General features: G+C 45.0%; 1 protein-coding gene and 4 pseudogenes across 1 annotated transcript in view; 1 reads left to right on the top strand and 4 right to left on the bottom strand.

Moving 5' to 3' along the window:
- The window catches only part of LOC126029762 (pre-mRNA-splicing factor 38A-like), a 248,947-nt pseudogene that overhangs the window by 71,591 nt on the left and 163,604 nt on the right, over window positions 1–13,752 (top strand).
- LOC126031300 (transcription initiation factor TFIID subunit 6-like) overlaps window positions 1–13,752 on the bottom strand; it is a 174,270-nt gene that overhangs the window by 5,712 nt on the left and 154,806 nt on the right.
- LOC126031325 (transcription initiation factor TFIID subunit 6-like) lies at window positions 5,329–6,988 on the bottom strand (annotated as a pseudogene).
- On the bottom strand, window positions 7,897–8,709 carry LOC126031324 (pre-mRNA-splicing factor ISY1 homolog; annotated as a pseudogene).
- Window positions 10,018–10,911, bottom strand: LOC126031323 (protein BUD31 homolog; annotated as a pseudogene).

Here is a 13,752-nt window from a genome sequence, read left to right as displayed (position 1 = left end):
AAGAATGAACATCTATTTTATTTGTGGACTGTACTATTACCTAAACTGTGGATGGAGGGTTTGTGAGTCAAAATGTCACCCTGGGAACCTCTCTCCTAAACTTTAGCTTCTGATTGTACTCCACAAGATTTTCCATTACCTGAGATGAAACAACCATAAATGTTGATGTTAGAATATAGGGGCCCGGAGAGATAGCACAGCGGCGTTTGCCTTGCAAGCAGCCGATCCAGGACCAAAGGTGGTTGGTTCGAATCCCGGTGTCCCATATGGTCCCCCGTGCCTGCCAGGAGCTATTTCTGAGCAGACAGCCAGGAGTAACCCCTGAGCACCGCCGGGTGTGGCCCAAAAACCAAAAAAAAAAAAAAAAAAGAATATAGTGTGTCTTTGCTTAGTGATGACATAACTTTGGCTTCTGTATTCTGCTTGCTTTATGAAGCTAACTGCTAAGTTCTACACTTTTGAGGTGGAAAAACTACTCCCAGATAAATAGCAGTAGGCACATAGCAAAATGACATGCATCCTAGGTCTGGAGATATCTGATCACGTTGCACTGAGCTGACAGTCCACCATAACAATTTGTCTCTATTAGAACCCCTGACCCTTGTACAAGGGAAGATGATTCCTCCCTGTGGCAAAAGGAAAGGGGGGAATGTAAGGACCAAGAGTCTCCTTCTAAGTCCATGATAAGAAACTTTAGACTAAGACCAGCCCTAGTAAAGTGTACTTTTCCACTCCTATCTGAAGGCAGAGGAAGAGTTAATTCAGAAATAAAACCAAAGTTGGTGACCTCCAAAAATAAGAAAGTAGGGGTTGAGTGAGCATGAAAAAAAAATGATCCCTTAACAAACAAAGGTTTTTTGTTATTTTGTTTCTCTTCATTTTTGGGGCGTGGGGGGTGTCACACTCGGCAGTACTCAGGAGTTACTCCTGGCTCTCCACTCAGAAATCGCTCCTGGCAGGCTCTGGGGATCATATGTGATGCTGGGATTTAAACCACCCTCCTGCTGCATGCAAGGAAAACGCCTGACATCTCTATTATCTCTCAGGCCCCCACAAACAAAGGTTTGTATCAGAGTAACCCTTGAAAGCCAGGGTCTAAAATCAGAACATCCCATGACAACCAGGAGATCCCTCCCAACAACCAGGTTCTATAAGAGATACCCCCAACAATTAGATTCTGTATCAGAAATACCCCCGAAAACCATTGAAAATTCCTCGACAACCAAATAAATCAGTAATTAAGACACTTAAACAATTAAATGAATATGTTGATATTGCTTGTAATTACTAGATAAACTGCTTAAAAATTGGACTTGGGGTCCTTCCAAAGAAGGGGTTTGGGGATTTAGTAAGTCAGACCCCAGAAGCTAGGCTCCCTGCTCCCAAAGCCACAGCACAGAATTTAATATCCAGAAGGGCCAATGATGGCCATGCACGGAGGGCAGTGCACAGAACCATTGAATTTTGAATGCCATCCCAGGGTATGTGGGTGACTTGATTTGACATTTCTTGGGACTGATCAAGGGGTTGTGAGGACCACTGTTAGGCTGTGCTTCTGGGTAAGTCTTGTCCAATTAGGAAAAATCAAATTCCTGCTTCATTGCTAACCCAAAGCAGAAAAGGTTTCCTAGTGACATCTTTGCAAGGCTGCAGTGAAAGAATTACGTTAGTATAAACTTTCTGCATTATGTCATCTGTCTGGTTTTCATCAGAGTCTCAATTATGGTCTAAAGCAGTGTGTTTTCAACTTTTTTGTGCAAAAGCTGACTTTTTTCATGGAAAAAAAATCACGAGGCACACCCCCATTAGAAAAGGTATTAAAAAATTTAACTCTGCCTATATTGACTAGATATAAAGTAATTCTCTTGAATAGGAATCAAACACTATAAAATATTTTATAATTAATAAAGTATTTTATAATTTTCATATTTTGTTTACTTACTCAGTGCAAAACCTGGGCCTGTTTGGCTGAACACAAAGTTGATATTTTGGCAGGAAAGACACACACATAACTGTTCATCAACAGCTCTCAGTCTCTCTCTGTCTTTAGTTTTTATAGTAATTGAAGAGTCACATTCTCTAGGGCATTGATTGAGGTTTGATTCCCACAAAGCTCTCAGGCAGGAAAGGCAGTTCTCATTCCCCTGTCCAATTAGCACAAGGGGAACATTTCCAGTTTTAGAGATCTGAAGGAAATAATTCACACACCCAAGAAAAATCAGTGCTCAAGCAAGAAATGCAAACCACCCTAGCTTTCTGCTCCTAAGATGGAGTGCAGCTCAGTGGAAGAAGACCACAGAATGAGCCCCTGCCTTCTTCAGACCTTTGCTTTTATGGACAAGAATCAGGTCCCACCCTAGTGTGGGAGAAGAATGCCAATAAGGGATAATCCTAGGGTCACAACTTAGGGTGGAATACAATTATTGATTAGGGTAGGATCAGTAACTCAACAGCAATCAGGCTTATAAAGCTTATCACACAGAGACAGGTAGTAGAAAATGGGAGCAATGTCAACATAGCTTTATTTGCCAGAACTGGGAACTCCTTGGCAGTATCCAACCAAACTGCCCAAAGGTAAATTAGCAAATTATAGCTTGAAACCATGGCTTTGTCTCAGTTCAGTTAGTTCCTCCTGCTCCTGTAATGTCATGCCCTTCTCACCAACTGATGCTGAGCTATAAGGGTCCCTACCCAAGTCAAGGCATTCAGTGGAGGCTAAAGAGAAAGAAAATGGCAACTTCTCCTCAAGAGTTTTTAAATGTCTAACTATTATCTCACACAATGCATCAGTGTGAACACTTTGCCTTTGCTTGGTGAGTGTGAACATTTCAAGATTGCTACTTGCAATGTGTTGATGCCAGAATTGCTCCTTTGAACGAAATTCATTTATTTGATCTGTACTTGTAAGCAAGGTTTTAATGCTGCCTTGCTTAGTGGTTTCAGTTCATTCAGATGATAAAAAAAATATTTGCGGGGCCGGGCGGTGGCGCTAAAGGTAAGGTGCCTGCCTTGCCTGCGCTAGCCTTGGACGGACCGCGGTTTGATCCCCTGGTGTCCCATATGGTCCCCCAAGCCAGGAGCAACTTCTGAGCGCATAGCCAGGAGTAACCCCTGAGCGTTACCGGGTGTGTCCCAAAAAACAAAAAAAAAAAATATTTGCCAGGTATTCCAGCATTGCACACCACTCATCACTTGCAAGCAGTTTTGGGTGTCACTGAGCCAGGGAGCCAGTAACTGACTGGGTGCTGGGTGCTGAGAAGCAGAGTCTGGCTCATTGTCCCATAGCAGCTGGGACTTCAAGGTCATTCAGATAAAGAAATATTTGTCTAGCAGACCCGTTTGTGGATGTTATTGACCCTACACGCATTACTGGCAAGAATTCTGAGTTTCATGCCATGGTAGTGACATTACATTTCTTTCATATTATTTGGCCTATTCCTTCATTGTAATATCACAGGCCCAAATATGGCCTCAGTCAAACTCTTTAACCCAGAGAAATTCCAGCACCAAAGATTAAAAGAAAAGCTTCCTCTCTACTGGTCATCAAAATTTACATATTAAAGTCAAATCAGTCCTCTAGCTTGCAAAACCTGGTATTCTGGTTTCTGCTTCTGAATGTAAACAAACAGTTGCTACCTTCACTGCTAGCCTGTTACAGAGACTGCCATCCAGGCCCAGCCCCTAATAGCAGTCAAATAAGTTTTTTATCTCTTGTTATAATATCCTCCTTTCTAACCCAGCCCAGCCTGTCATTTTGTTATACAACTATCAACAAGCTCTACTGTTAATATTTCTGTTTGTCTCTACAATCACGCCTTTTATCAGTGCAGAAATTCCTTTTATGCATACTGTGAATTTGTTCTATATATAAGCCCAATATGGAAAATTAAACTTGCTTCATGTCTGCCAGAAGACATGGGTCCCCATATAATTCTTGTGTGTGGTCATCGTTTTCTTCAATATTATTTGCTGGCTGGTTTGTTTATACCCATTTTCCTCTCATGCAGGATTTTACCCCACTAGAGCTGGGGGACACATGATGCTCCCAGCAACTAGGGTTTTCCCAAAGACCTAGTTCAGTAAAAACAGGCAGGGTAGGAAACCCGGGATCCTAACAGAAAAAGCAGCTAGTACTAAAAAGTCAAAACTTCATTAAAAATAATTTTAACAGTAATCCAAGTCTTTCACAGTAAAATTTAAGATACATAGTGACAAAGAATTAGGGCCATTTCAACCACCAGTTTTGTCTTCCCTCCACCCCTGTTCCCAGCATGCATCCCATACCTCCCTGCTTTGCCCCAAGGATAGCTAGTGACAGTGTACAGCTTGTCCTAGATGGTGTATTAATTCTGGTGTCATTGACTTCGTGTTTGATACTTAAGTCTGTTCAATTTTTTTTTCCACTCAGTGTTCATATGACTGTTTCTGGTACTATCCACTTTTTCCTTATAAAGTTATAAGGGAGAAGAAGATGATTTAAGTTCTGATGTTCTGTTGAAAAAGAAAAGAAAGAAAAGAGAAGGAAAAAAACGCTGGAAGGAATCCTTTTAGAGGCTAGTAATATCAATTTAGAAGAATAAAGAAAAAAATGGAAAAGAAAAAACAAACACAAAAACAAAAATAAATTTAAAAAACGCAATGAGAAAAAAAACACAGGGAACCCTGGGTGCCTTAGAGCAGAAAACCTCAAACTTTTGGGGCTGGAGAGATAGCATGGACGTAAGGCATTTGCCTTGCCTGCAGAAGGTCAATGGTTCGATTCCCATCAACCCTTATGATCCCCTGAGCCTGTCAGGAGTGATTCCTGATGGTAGAGCCATGAGTAACTCCTGAGCACTGCCGTGTGTGACCCCCCCAAAAAAAATCCCTCAAACTTTTTAATTTAGAGGAACAAGCTGTACAATATCTAAAAAGAAAGTAACCCAGAGGTGAGAGCATTCGCGCAAGCAATAGAGTGTTTGCCTTGCACTCTCTAACCTAGGACAAACTGCAGTTAGATCCCTCTGTTTCCCATATGGTTCCTCAAGCCAGGAGCGATTTCTGAATGCATAGCCAGTAACCCCTGAGCGTCACTAGGTGTGGCTCCAAAACAACAACAACAAAATTAAAGTAACCCAGGAAACCACCATCAGTTTCTTCCCTGAGTATCAAGGCACAATTGTCTGTGAGCTGGTGCCCGAAAACTGAGAGCCAAGGTCCCAGAGTTTGGTGGCGGGGGGGGGGGGGGGGGGGGCTCTCGTCAGGATCCTGCTTCTTCTAGTGGAGACCATTGCAAGTGGGCCAATCTTTGCTTTCGCCAGTTAGGGCCAATGAGAACATGATGTACTTCTAGACTCTACTGTGCCCAGAGCTGCGGTATTGGGTGGGGAGTGCTGTGGTGGTAGTGGAGATCGGCTTGACAATGGCCTACATGCTGGGGACTGTGGTGGTGACAGGGGACACTGTGCTGAAGCCGAAGCCCCGGACAGGGATCTGGGGATGAACCTGCTGGATGGACAAGGTGCCAAAGGAGGACATGATGAAGAACTTGGTGGGAAGAGTGGAAAGCTGCAATAGGGCAGTGGTTCGTGCAGACAACAGGGTTTGCACAGGACATCAGGACAGAGCCAAGCACCATGAGCAAGTTAGGGGTGGGAGAGGGCCAGACTGGAGGCTATGAGAGGGTGAGTGAGGGTCACATTTCTGTGATGGTCCGTGTGCTCCTGTGGAACTGATTGGTCTGCAGCATGGCCTGGGCACACGCCTTCACCATATGTGAGCAGAGGACAGGCCCCAAGGATCTGAACTCAGTGTGGTTTGTGTCCTGATTGTCGGGTGGCAGCCAAAGCTTGGCATGACTGGGGCACAATGTTTTAGCAGCAGGCTCTGCATGTGATCAGCATCAATGAGGTCCATGTGGCTGAGCACTGGGCCATCTAGCACAACATGAATCCATTCCCAAATCTACTATAGGTGCGGCAGGATCAGGGACTTGGTGACAATGTGTTCCAGCACAGCCAGGCCTGCAATGGAGCCATAATGCATGGTCTGGGGGTTCTTCCAAACCACAGAGTTCTTGGCAAAGGTTTTGGTGATATGGGACTAGAAGATGTTGTTGGTTGTGCTGAAGTGCTTAAAGATCTGAGCCAGGCTGGCAGCAAAGTTGGTCAGTGTCTGTGGTTTTCCACATCTGGCTGTACGCACAGCTGTCTGCTACCAATATATGTCATCATGGCTGGGATCAGCTCATGCACATATTTCTCCAGATACAGTGTTGGGTTGTCCATGAGCGCTTTGACCATGCACATCAGGTAGATGAGCAAGGTGAGGTTGTTCTGCATGACTTTCACACGGGCCCCCTCGAAGATGAAGGTACTGAACTGGGGCAGCATCTGAGAGTCCCGGGCCCATGATTATGCTCTCTCTTGGCTTCACACAAACCTACACAGACCTCAGTTATTGCCTTGTATTACAGTTGTTACTCCATTGACATCTCGTGAACACTGTGGGGCTTGAGCCAAAGGGGGAGTGCCTCCCAGGAGGGGAGCTGGATGCGGGTTCTTGGGAATGGCAGGCTGGCAGCCATCAATGCTCAACCAGTGCACTTTGAGAAAGATGACCAGGGGCACTCTGGGCAGAGGGATGTTGATAATACTATTTAGATCCACTTCCTTGTCCTCATAGAAGTAGAGCTTTTCGCCCCCACCAGAGGCGAAGAGGAAGGGAATGAACTCCTGGTGTGGAAACCATACAGGGGGTCAACATTCTTCAGCTTGAAGGTGGAGTCAAAGTCATCGGTTGTCAGCTTACGCCATTTTCCCATGTGCATGAACTTCAGCGCCTCTTGAGCTATCTCCTTGCATGGTAGCTTACCTCCTCTGTCAGCAGCTGGCATGTGTCTTCCTGAATCTGGGCAAAGTCCTTGGACTCCACCACCAACTTCCATGAACTGGGATGGCAGTACTGTGTTGCTGAGCATCAGGTTCTTCTCCTTGGTCATTCTGCAGTTCTTCCTGATGACCTGGCAGAGTGCTGTGGGGTGATGGATGCCCACTGCCAAAGCACCTCTCAACCTGGGCTCAGTGTCAGGTTGGCCCACAGTGAGCTTCTTAAGGTCTTTTTTATTTTTCTTTTATATAAAAATCTTTATTAAAAAAGAGCCCTTCCAGGGCAGGAGCAATAATACAGAGGAGAGGGCATTTGTCTTGCACACAACTGACCCAGATTTGAAATCTGGCATCCCATACAGTCTTATGGTCCCTGAACCTGCCAGGAGTAATTTCTGAGTGCAGATCCAGAAGTAACTCCTGAGTAGTACTGGGTGTGACCCAAAAATCAAAACCAAAACCAAACAAACAAAAATCTACAGTTCCAGACATAAAACTGGAGCCTATCACTGGTGTGAGGTGCCATATGGTGATGTAGGTTCAGGCCATGGGCCCAATCAAGTAGTTGTTGACATGAACTAGGAGACAAATGATGCTTCTATGTTCACTCTCACTTTCTCAACCTATCTGGCAGAGCCAGGGATCTACCTGATGCCTCATACACACAGAATCCTTGAGCTTCATTCCACCCTTTTACCCACTTCTACTTTTCAGGGAGTGAGAAAATCTTTTAAAGAAAAAGAGCTCTTAAGACTGATGTCACTTTCCTCTCCCCACCAAACCATGGTAAAGGTTAGACACTCACTGGCTGCCACACAGCTGCCCTTAGTCTACTCCAAGTGGAAGAAAATGGAGTTTAGACAGTAGTAGGGTGAATGTGTCAGGAAATGAGAGAGGTTTGCAATGGCAGCCAGCACTGGCCTCATATCTGCAGAGCCCAGGGGTTGACCAAAGGGCCATGGCTGGCAATTGAAAGTCTCGCTGCTAATAGTGGGAGCCCGGGCACCACTGGGTATGTCCCAGTTTGGAGCTAATATCCGAGGAGTTTTTTGGCCTCTTCACTCTGGGGCTGCATGGTCTTGCTGGAATACTTACATAAGAGCTCTTTTTTCTTCCTATGCACAAGTGTTTCGTTGATCTCCTGCCGTGATGGAATGGGAACAAGAGCAATAAACTTCTACTGCCCATCCTCCCCTTGCTTCTCCTGGCTGCTTTCCTCACCAGACCCCTCTTCAGAGACAGTATAGATGTTGATCTCCTCCTCTTCCTTTTCTCCTCTCACCAGCCAGGCCTCTTGTTTCACTCGCCACTTCTTCGCCAAATCAGCTCTGAATTTCTTCTCATATTCTTGCTCCAAAGGCACAAGGACATCATAATCCTCATCAAGGTAACCATAGTATTCAAAATCTATTGCCTTCCTGAGCTCAGTATGTGTCTTTCTTGGTGGAGGAAGAGGTTCTTTTTCAAACATCTTTCTAATACTAGGCAAATCTTTGACTGCACCAAAGTATGTGTAATCTCGATTTCCTGGGACTTCTTGCCTATTTAATCTAACATTTTAGGGACTATTTTTCATAATCAGGACCACCCAACTTTTTTATCTGAACCTCCCAGTGGCCTTTTTCTCCTAGCAATCTGTTGATTTAATCTTTCGGGTCATGAATTTAGAATTCACCCTAACCAGCATACTGAATCTGAGCCACTTTCCTAGAGATCACACCAATGATCTCATTTCCATTTCTCAGCATTGGGCAACCCAGTACATTCTCACGGATCATTGTTCCTTCACTTTTCGCTCTTCCAGTTGAGCTTGGCAAAATCTAGCAAAGGCCATTAAGGATTTTTATTCATTTAGATCCTTAATGCTAGTGAGGGGCCACCCTCGGATCTCACTGCCCTAACTGGCCTACAAACTTCAAGGCCTTGGAAAAGAGGGTTACTGGTGGGAACTGAAGAAGAAGAAGCCCACCATGCACAGAACTGCTTTTCCTATCAGAAGGCTTAAGGTCTCTTCTTAAGATTTTTTAGAGAAACATAGTTGTTGACAATTCGAGAAAGATAATTTTGAACAAATGGTACAAAAAAGGTGCCTGTTCTCCATTCACCCCTGATCTAGAGAAGACATCTACAAAACATCCAAAGTTGTCTATAACATCACCTGGAGGCAATCCTCTACCAGGGAAGACCCTACAGCTGCTCTGACATCGACCTACTAAAAAGAGATTTCCCTTAACACCGAGAAGACTTAACAAGCACAATGATGTGCATACTGGACAGGGCTTGCTGTACTACCCCTTAATTGTGAGGTGAAAGTAGAGGATACTCCACACCAGCCTGACTTCAATGTAGGATGTGCAGATTCTAGGATCTTTAATACAGAAACCTGATGCCAACAATAGGACTGCATGAAAAATAAAACTGTATTGGCACTACAGACAATGACTTGGATTGAATAAACTAGTTTGCCTGGAGCCTAGAGTTGGTCTTATGCCAGGAAACTTCAGGGGTCGTGGTCTCCTTGTATTTAGATCAAGGCCATTCCTTTCTATGACCCCCATATTTTGGTGGGCCTATGCAAACAAATTTGCCACTCTAACTCCGTTTTTACTGTGCCCTTTTGACTAACCCTTAAAAAAAAACTCTTAAACTTTTGATGTTAACTTAAACTAATATGTATGTGCAGGAATATATAAAAATACTATGGCTTCAAAGTTAAGGAGTCACATAAATCTCATGGCTTTAGGATGCCTTGTGTACTGCTAAGAAATGTTATAATGTACTACAATCTGGGGACTTGTGGACAAAGTAATTGTACATGGGTTCTGCCTTTTTTTCTTAATGTTTTCTTTTTGACTGTAAGTTCAATATTTAGGCGTCAGCAAGGGGATTTCTTCTGAGAACTCTGTTTATGGGCGATTGTTCTTTCAGTGTAACTTTTCCTTGTCCTCTTTGCATCATTGTTCTCATAATTAAAAATGAAAAATTAAAAAAAAAGGTGCCTGTCTGAGCAGCAATGAGCTTCTTGGGGGGGGGTTATTAGGTTTATTCCTACACCCACACCAGAGATTCTGAGGCGTCCTCCGTTGAAGTCTCTGGCCCTGCTCTGGGAGAAGTGCTGAGCATTGAAGGGTATCAGCAGAATAGGCCAACTTCAATTCCAGGGAGACAGGAGTGGTCTTATGGAGGTATTTAAACTAGAGCAGCCCCAACAGCCATAGTGCTTGCACTCGATGATTTGGCCCACTTCCAGCTTGCTCTTGGGAACATGGCAAATGCAGTTGGTGCCGAAGTTGGTGTCACGAGTCTGGTTACAGCCTTGTTGTTTCCATTTGGCAATGAAGTTCTTGTCCGCATAGACCTCTTAGATGCAGTATGTTGCAAGTCAGCCCCTGAAGAAGTTGACTGATGAAGGGATGGAGGATGAGGTCTTTCCCCTCCAGCTCGGAGCACCCGTCTGCCACCCTGTCCAGCCGACGGTTCTGAGGTGAAACGGCGGGTAAACAGCTCGCAGACAGTCAGGCTTGTGGAAATATTAGCTTTATTCGGTGAACAAGACTGAAGTACAAAGACTCAGCATAAGTTACAGCCAAAAGCCTCTCGCCTTCCACAGACCCTTGTTTTTATCCCCCAGACAGGTACCACCCAATGGTGAAATCAGATACCACCCAATGGTGGAATCAGAATCAGGTACCACCCTGGGGGGGGCAGAAGCCAGGTGACACCCTAGGGTAGGGCACAATCACCGATCAGGGTAGGGTCAGTAACATAATAATCCCCTAAAATATTTACATATACAACACAGTACATGTAGAGTTCTCCACTGATGGCTCCCATCTTGTAGAACAGGTTAAATATGTAGTTTAATTATGTAGTTAAATGTGTGTTTTCTGGTGGTAGACACAAAAGATGGGCCAGAGGGACTCCATCTTCCTCTTTCACTTGTGAAGCTCTGTCTCAGCTTCTAATCAAACTCGTCCAGAGTCAGTTCAATTACTTTCCAGCCAGAATCTGGGGGTGTTTCTCAGCTTCTTTTGACTTTAGGCATTTTGCCCTTGAGAAGCAACAGTCACATTGATCCTGCAGAATAAAAGATTGAAGCAAAGAGCATGACTGGGATTAAATAGCTTCCTAGAGCCTGAAGTGGAAGTTCCCTGGGAATTCTCCCACCCACTCCTGAGTACATCCTCCAGGGGCATAGCCAGGAATTAATCCCCTAGCACAGCAAGGTGTGACCTCCAAAACCAAACGATGGCAAGGGCTGGAGATGTTGTTGAATTGCCCAACACAACTAAAGCTGCCCTGATAGCAAGGCCTCCTCCCAAGTGGGGAATCTGATACCAAAGCCAGAATCACCTGGTCTTCAATGCCTGCCAGAACAGCTCCTCCATGAGGACTCCTGCTCATGGGAACCCGATGTAACAGTGGAGGTTCTAGCCAAGTTCTCGCTTCTCCCCTACAGTTGAGCACTCCTAAGTGATGGCCAGTGACTTAGATGGAAATTTAGGTGCATTCAGACACTAGGTCAAGAGCCAACTTGGGGTCGTGCAAGAAGCAAAGTTCTGTCAATGCCAGCAAAGTGCTGTCAATGTTCAGCAGTTGTTCAACTGGAACATTCCCGGGTCATAGGATCACAAGTATTTTTCCTGCACTGGCTCTTGAGGGACTGAGTCTCCTAGGGTGCTGCTGGACTCCCTGGAATTCTGACTCCCAAAGGCCTGTTTCCTGCATTTGGGTTGCCTTTGGTCCACTTGAAGAATGAAGCTGAGTTGCTGCAGTGATGGCACAGCTTGTAGAGCATTTGATTGCGATTGCATGCGGCCAACCCATGTTGGATCACTGGCATCCCATAGGGTTCCTCCATAAAAATAAATTCTGAGAGCAGAGCCAGGATAAACCCTGAGCACTGCATGTGACCCAAAATATATTAATACCAAACCAAAGCAAATGGATTAGTCTCTTGTTCCTTGATAAATTTCTGGCACCTTTTGCTTTGGAGAAAAGTGCTCATGAAAGGCTGTTAATTGCCACTTGCTCTGAGAGGACCATCAGTGATAGCTTGTTTTACTCAAGTCCCATGTTGACCTGAGGACAGGGCAGACATTGCCACCTGATTTACCACCTATTACCACCACCATCAACACTCTAGAAACATGGCTTTGGAAAATCCCAATGCCTAAATTGGCACTTGAACCTAGAGTTCTGAAAAAAGCTGCAGATCCCCATAGTCGTGCTCCATGACAAACTAGATGAGACACTGGCTGGGCATTCTCACTTATTCTGACCTAGGACAGCTGATTGAAGGCTCAGGTTTGTTTGTCAGTGGAGGTGTGACTGTTGCAATGAGAATCAGTCCCCAGCCAACTTGGGAGCCAGAAACTTCCTCCACAGTGTTGCAAGTCAGCCCCTGAAGAGGTTGACTGATGGAGGGATGGAGGATGAGGTCTTTTCCCTTCAGCTCAGAGCACGCGTCTGCCACCCTGTCTAGCCGACGGTTCTGAGGTGAAACAGCGGGTAAACAGCTCACAGATAGTCAGGCTTGTGGAAATATTAGCTTTATTCGGTGGGCAAGACTATAGTCCAAAGACTCAGCCTCAGTTCCAGCAAAAAGCCCCTCACCTTCCACAAACCCTTGTTTTTATCCCCCAGAATCAGGTACCACCCAAGGGTGGGATCGGTTACCAACCAATGATGGAAGCAGAATCAGGTACTACCCAAGGGTGGGGGCAGAATGCCAGGTCACACCCTAGGATAGGGCACAATCACCAATGAGGTTAGGGTCAGTAACATAATAATCCCCTAAAATATTTACATACACAACACACAGGACTGGCTATTCAGCAGATATGCTCAACAAAGCTCTAAGACGAAGGCTGGCAGCTACCAAGTAGTCCCAAACCAGGACCACAAGTCTCCTCCACGCCAGGCTGATGGGATGTAGTTTGGCTGTCAGGCTGGGCAGACAGCAGGGCAGCAGCAGGGCAGCGCAGGGTGGGTCACGCATAGGATTAGAGAGTCTTGACCTAGGTGGTGCTCAGGCTTCAGTGTTACTGCTTATAAAAAAAAGGCAGCTCGGTGATGGGGGTGTTAAAAGAACAAGATAAATATCTGGCTTTCGGAGTTCCCACAAGTGCTTCTCATATGGTTCCCTACACCCCACCAGAAGTGTGCCTCGCAGGACTGCAGTTTGGAATTTTTTTCCCTATAGGTATTGTGTTTTATTTAAAAAAAAAAAAACAGGTAATATACCAGAGTGGGGCTAATGAGGGTGAAATAAAAGAGCCAGGACGGGGAGTAGAGAAAGTGTGCTTTTATTTTGTTTATTTATTTTGGTTTTTGGGTCATACCCCGCAGCACTCAGAGGTTACTCCTGCCTCTGCACTCAAAAGTTGCTCCTGGCAGGCACAGGGGACCATATGGGATGCCAGGATTCAAACCATCATCCATCCTTGATTGGCTGTGTGCAAAGCAAACGCCCTATCACTGTGCTATCTCTCTGGCCCCTGTGCTTTTATTTTAATTTATTTTATTTTATTTTATTTTTGTTTTTCGGGCGACACACATTAGATGCTCAGGGGTTACTACTGGCTAAGCACTCAGAAATTGCCCCTGGGTTGGGGGGACCATATGGGACACCGGGTTCTTCCTTGACTAGCGCTTGCAAGGCAGACAGCTTACATCTAGCGCCACATTGCTGGCACCTGTGCTTTTATTTTTAAAGCTCCAAACTCTTCCCATTGTGAATTTCATAGTCCCCTAAAGCTACATGATTGCTTGAAGTTGAAACAAGAATTGTGTTGAAGAAGTTATCCAAAATGGGTGCCATTTGGGCATTGACAAACTCTTTTTTGGGGTGGGGTGGGGATGGTATTAGGTTTATTCCTACAAA

The sequence above is a fragment of the Suncus etruscus genome, chromosome 15 (genome assembly GCF_024139225.1).
Source record: "Suncus etruscus isolate mSunEtr1 chromosome 15, mSunEtr1.pri.cur, whole genome shotgun sequence".
NCBI classification, from domain to species: domain Eukaryota; kingdom Metazoa; phylum Chordata; class Mammalia; order Eulipotyphla; family Soricidae; genus Suncus; species Suncus etruscus.
The sequence above is the reverse complement of the archived record's forward strand: the minus strand, read 5'-3'. Positions and strand labels throughout refer to the sequence as shown.